Consider the following 5,000-nt stretch of genomic DNA (forward strand, 5'->3'; position numbering starts at 1 on the left):
CCCTCTACCATCCTATTTTGCACTATCCCTGTTCTTTCTATCCCTCTGAATACTTCTACTAATATTGGTGCTACCTCTTCCTTATATACTTTATACCACTCTATACCTATCCCATCACTTCCCGGACTTTTTCCGCTCCTTAACCCCCCTATTGCCTCTAACACTTCTGCCTCTTCTATTCCCCTATCACACCAGTCTCCATCTTCCTTACTTAGAACATTCTCTACGCTTTCTAGCACGTCATCTACACTTTTCTCATCTACTCCACCTCTTTTATATAACTCTTCATAAAATCCCTGCACTCTCTCCAAAATCTCTACATAATCTTTTGTTGCCTTACCCTCTTTTGTATTTATTTCGTTAATGTATGTTTTACTTTGTCTCCTTTTCTCAAGACCCAAAAAATACCCTGTACATTTTTCACCTTCTAATGCATATTTTGCTTTGCTCCTTAAAATCGCTCCTCTACATTTCTCTCTCTCATATTTCTCTAGTGCCGTTTTAATCTCTATATATTTTTCCATACTATATCCTTCTTCATCTTCTGCTTTATCTAACTCTTCTCTTAATTTTTCTTTCAACATCCTTTCTTCCTTTATCTTTTTCCTCCTTCTTTTCATGCTATATTTTATGCTTATTGATTTGATTTGGTCCTTCATTAGCTCCCATCTCTCTCCTATTCTATCATCTGCTTCGCCATTCCTTTTATACTCATCTATCTTCTCGTTTTCCCTATTTAATAAATCCTTCATCTGCATTTCATATTCTCCCTCCTCTATATATCCCGCATTCAATATCCACATCCCTCCTCCTACCTCATCATTCCCTATCTTGATTTTGAACCTGACACCATCGTGATCACTTAAACTATTTTCTTGATGCCTTATCCCGTCTATATACCTAATTATTTCTTCCTTTGCTAACACTAAATCTATTCTACTCTGTTTCAATATCCCTTCCCTTAACTGTTTCCTAGTGAATTCTCTTTTTTCTGGATTTTCATATCTCCACACATCTATTAATCCCTTGTCCCTTATTACCTCCATCAACATTCCCCTCGACTTCTCCCATCTAAATTTTACTCCCTTACCAACATCTAATCTACTGCATTTTATATTGAAGTCTCCCACTATAATACATTTTCCAACAACTAACCCTTTTAACTCTTCTATAATTTCCCTCCTGTCTAATTCTATATTTGGAACATATATATTTATTAATCTAAAGTCTATATCTCTATACCTAAATTCGACAATCAAAATCCTTCCCCTCTTATCTTTGTATACTTCTTTTATATTTTCTAGCCTATCCTTTTTAATTAATATTGCCACACCTCTTGCATTCCTAGCTCCGTTATTGTAATATATGTCCCCCCTCCACTCTTCTCTCATCTCCCTTACCTTATCCTCTTCCCAATTTGTTTCTTGTATACAAATAATATCGCTCCTAAATGTAAATAGTAATTCTTTCATCTTCATTTTATCTCTTAACCCGTTTACATTTATTGATGTTACAGTGACCATGAGAGCAAACCAGAAAACATATATAATGAGATAAAACATTTAAACAAATATCACATACCCGATCGTGGTTCTTTTGTCTGTTCAGTCTGTTCTCCATCCGTCTCAGACTTTCTCTTTGCACTCAGTCTTTTGATCTTTGCTTTCAGTCCTTCTTTTTCTTCATCTCTCTTTTTTCCGGCCTTACTTTCTCTGAATTGTGGTACTGTCCCTTTCTTTTCCTCTTCTTCGCTTCTTTCCCCTTCAATGTTTTCTCTTTTCCTCTCTTCCACCTCCTCCTCCTCCTCCTCCTCCTCCTCGCCTTCGCTCTCTCCCGATTGTTCCATCCCTTCCTCTCGATCATCCTCTTCACTGGAACTTTCAGCTCTATCTCGCCATTCCATTTTGTTTCTTTCTTCACATCCCACAGCTCCGTCCGTCCCTTGCATTTCCACATCATCAGTTGTCTTCTTACCTTGTTCCTCTGTCAGAATATTGTTTCTTCTTTCATTTTCTTCTTGTCCATCCATCCGCTCTCTCTCTATTCTCATCTGTTCTTCACAATCTCTGGCATAGTGTCCACTCTTGCCACATTTAAAGCACTTAAATTCAGGGCACTCTCTGAATATGTGCCCTGGCTTGATACAAAGTCTGCAAACGCGCACTTGCCTATCATGAATGACTCGAAAATATTCTGTGCCCCTCAGAGTCTCAAATTTTGTAGAGTATGGAAGCGAACATACCTGCTCTGTAAAGCGAACTTTTAGGAACCTTGTTCCATCCACAGTATCCGTTCCAGGCCATACCCGACGTTTAATTGATGAAAGTGGTTTTACTCCCCACTCTTCCAGTTTGGAGAGTATCTTCTCATCCTCCAAATACACCGGCAAGTTGATGAAGGAAACCACCATATCATTATTGATGATATCCCTGGCATGCACCATTACTCCTTGTATCCTCACTCCATCCATTAGTTTCTCTTTCCCTTCATTGTTCTTCATTGTGAGTTCATAGATCTTTTCACCTCTCACTCTGCAACCGATCACCTCTCCACACTCCTTCTTTACTCCCTTCAATAGATCCATCATAGAGATTTTCTCCGTTCCTTCAACCTCCACCTCCACAGTTAGCTCCTTGCTGTATTTCTCTCTCAAATCCCTGTGCATTTCTCTGTTGTTTTCATCTCTTTCTTTCCGCGCTTCTGTTGTAGCTTTACTTGCCTCTTGCTGTTTTTGGATCTCTTTGTCTTCTCCTTTCATTTTCTCTCTCTCTTCTATCTTCCTGCTGGTACTTTTACTCATCATTGCTTTCTCTTTTTCTTTGTTTGCAGCCATAAGGTTCTTCTCCAGCATGGGACAATCAAAACCAAAAGGTCCCCCAAACAGCTTAAGCTGTTGGGGGCAGTTATCAGGATTAAACCTGACTTTCCAAAACAATTTTTTAACTACAAAACTAAAAATCCAATAAATAAAATAACCAGAAAATAATTATTTTTAAACAAACACTGCTTAGCTTTTTCTTTGCCGCCTCACACTCTGGACTGTACCACTATGCGTGGCCAAGGTGGTATGGCCGTAAGCGAAAACTGCTGCCAAAATTGGGCTATTTAAAAGGTTAGACCATTAATGAAGAAAACTAAGAAGAACTTTTGAAAAAACTCAAACTCTTTCATGCTCTCTGAAGAATCTCAGAGACTTTTAAAGGCTTTCTGAAGAAGCACAGGGACTCTTTTTTTTTTTTTTTTTTAAATCAAAAAAGCTTACAGCACCTGGTATTCCCAGGCGGTCTCCCATCCAAGTACTAACCAGGCCCGACCCTGCTTAGCTTCCGAGATCAGACGAGATCGGGCGTGACCAAGGTGGTATGGCCGTAAGCGAAAACTGCTGCCAAAATTGGGCTATTTAAAAGGTTAGACCATTAATGAAGAAAACTAAGAAGAACTTTTGAAAAAACTCAAACTCTTTCATGCTCTCTGAAGAATCTCAGAGACTTTTAAAGGCTTTCTGAAGAAGCACAGGGACTCCTTTTTTTTTTTTTTTTTTTTTTTAAATCAAAAAAGCTTACAGCACCTGGTATTCCCAGGCGGTCTCCCATCCAAGTACTAACCAGGCCCGACCCTGCTTAGCTTCCGAGATCAGACGAGATCGGGCGTGACCAAGGTGGTATGGCCGTAAGCGAAAACTGCTGCCAAAATTGGGCTATTTAAAAGGTTAGACCATTAATGAAGAAAACTAAGAAGAACTTTTGAAAAAACTCAAACTCTTTCATGCTCTCTGAAGAATCTCAGAGACTTTTAAAGGCTTTCTGAAGAAGCTCAGGGACTCTTTTTTTGTTTAAATCAAAAAAGCTTACAGCACCTGGTATTCCCAGGCGGTCTCCCATCCAAGTACTAACCAGGCCCGACCCTGCTTAGCTTCCGAGATCAGACGAGATTGGGCGTGACCAAGGTGGTATGGCCGTAAGCGAAAAATGCTGCCAAAATTGGGCTATTTAAAAGGTTAGACCATTAATGAAGAAAACTAAGAAGAACTTTTGAAAAAACTCAAACTCTTTCATGCTCTCTGAAGAATCTCAGAGACTTTTAAAGGCTTTCTGAAGAAGCTCAGGGACTCTTTTTTTGTTTAAATCAAAAAAGCTTACAGCACCTGGTATTCCCAGGCGGTCTCCCATCCAAGTACTAACCAGGCCCGACCCTGCTTAGCTTCCGAGATCAGACGAGATCGGGCGTGGCCAAGGTGGTATGGCCGTAAGCGAAAACTGCTGCCAAAATTGGGCTATTTAAAAGGTTAGACCATTAATGAAGAAAACTAAGAAGAACTTTTGAAAAAACTCAAACTCTTTCATGCTCTCTGAAGAATCTCAGAGACTTTTAAAGGCTTTCTGAAGAAGCACAGGGACTCTTTTTTTTTTTTTTTTTTTTAAATCAAAAAAGCTTACAGCACCTGGTATTCCCAGGCGGTCTCCCATCCAAGTACTAACCAGGCCCTACCCTGCTTAGCTTCCGAGATCAGACGAGATCGGGCGTGACCAAGGTGGTATGGCCGTAAGCGAAAACTGCTGCCAAAATTGGGCTATTTAAAAGGTTAGACCATTAATGAAGAAAACTAAGAAGAACTTTTGAAAAAACTCAAACTCTTTCATGCTCTCTGAAGAATCTCAGAGACTTTTAAAGGCTTTCTGAAGAAGCTCAGGGACTCTTTTTTTGTTTAAATCAAAAAAGCTTACAGCACCTGGTATTCCCAGGCGGTCTCCCATCCAAGTACTAACCAGGCCCGACCCTGCTTAGCTTCCGAGATCAGACGAGATCAGGCGTGGACAAGGTGGTATGGCCGTAAGCGAAAACTGCTGCCAAAATTGGGCTATTTAAAAGGTTAGACCATTAATGAAGAAAACTAAGAAGAACTTTTGAAAAAACTCAAACTCTTTCATGCTCTCTGAAGAATCTCAGAGACTTTTAAAGGCTTTCTGAAGAAGCACAGGGACTCCTTTTTTTTTTTTTTT

General features: G+C 39.7%; 6 non-coding genes across 6 annotated transcripts; all 6 read right to left on the bottom strand.

Moving 5' to 3' along the window:
• Positions 1-3,255: 3,255 nt before the first annotated feature.
• LOC143757950 (5S ribosomal RNA) lies at positions 3,256-3,374 on the bottom strand. Its single transcript, XR_013211011.1, has one exon. It is a non-coding gene; the product is annotated as a 5S ribosomal RNA (ribosomal RNA).
• Positions 3,375-3,556: 182 nt separating this feature from the next.
• On the bottom strand, positions 3,557-3,675 carry LOC143757962 (5S ribosomal RNA). Its single transcript, XR_013211022.1, has one exon. It is a non-coding gene; the product is annotated as a 5S ribosomal RNA (ribosomal RNA).
• A 169-nt stretch (positions 3,676-3,844) lies between these two features.
• LOC143758598 (5S ribosomal RNA) lies at positions 3,845-3,963 on the bottom strand. The gene has a single exon (XR_013211647.1). It is a non-coding gene; the product is annotated as a 5S ribosomal RNA (ribosomal RNA).
• Positions 3,964-4,132: 169 nt separating this feature from the next.
• LOC143757898 (5S ribosomal RNA) lies at positions 4,133-4,251 on the bottom strand. The gene has a single exon (XR_013210961.1). It is a non-coding gene; the product is annotated as a 5S ribosomal RNA (ribosomal RNA).
• Positions 4,252-4,429: 178 nt separating this feature from the next.
• LOC143757684 (5S ribosomal RNA) lies at positions 4,430-4,548 on the bottom strand. Its single transcript, XR_013210752.1, has one exon. It is a non-coding gene; the product is annotated as a 5S ribosomal RNA (ribosomal RNA).
• Positions 4,549-4,717: 169 nt separating this feature from the next.
• Positions 4,718-4,836, bottom strand: LOC143758533 (5S ribosomal RNA). The gene has a single exon (XR_013211583.1). It is a non-coding gene; the product is annotated as a 5S ribosomal RNA (ribosomal RNA).
• Between the last annotated feature and the right edge of the window lie 164 nt (positions 4,837-5,000).

This window comes from Siphateles boraxobius, unplaced genomic scaffold (assembly GCF_051911475.1).
Source record: "Siphateles boraxobius isolate OS27281-9 unplaced genomic scaffold, OSU_SipBor_1 307, whole genome shotgun sequence".
Lineage (NCBI taxonomy): Eukaryota > Metazoa > Chordata > Actinopteri > Cypriniformes > Leuciscidae > Siphateles > Siphateles boraxobius.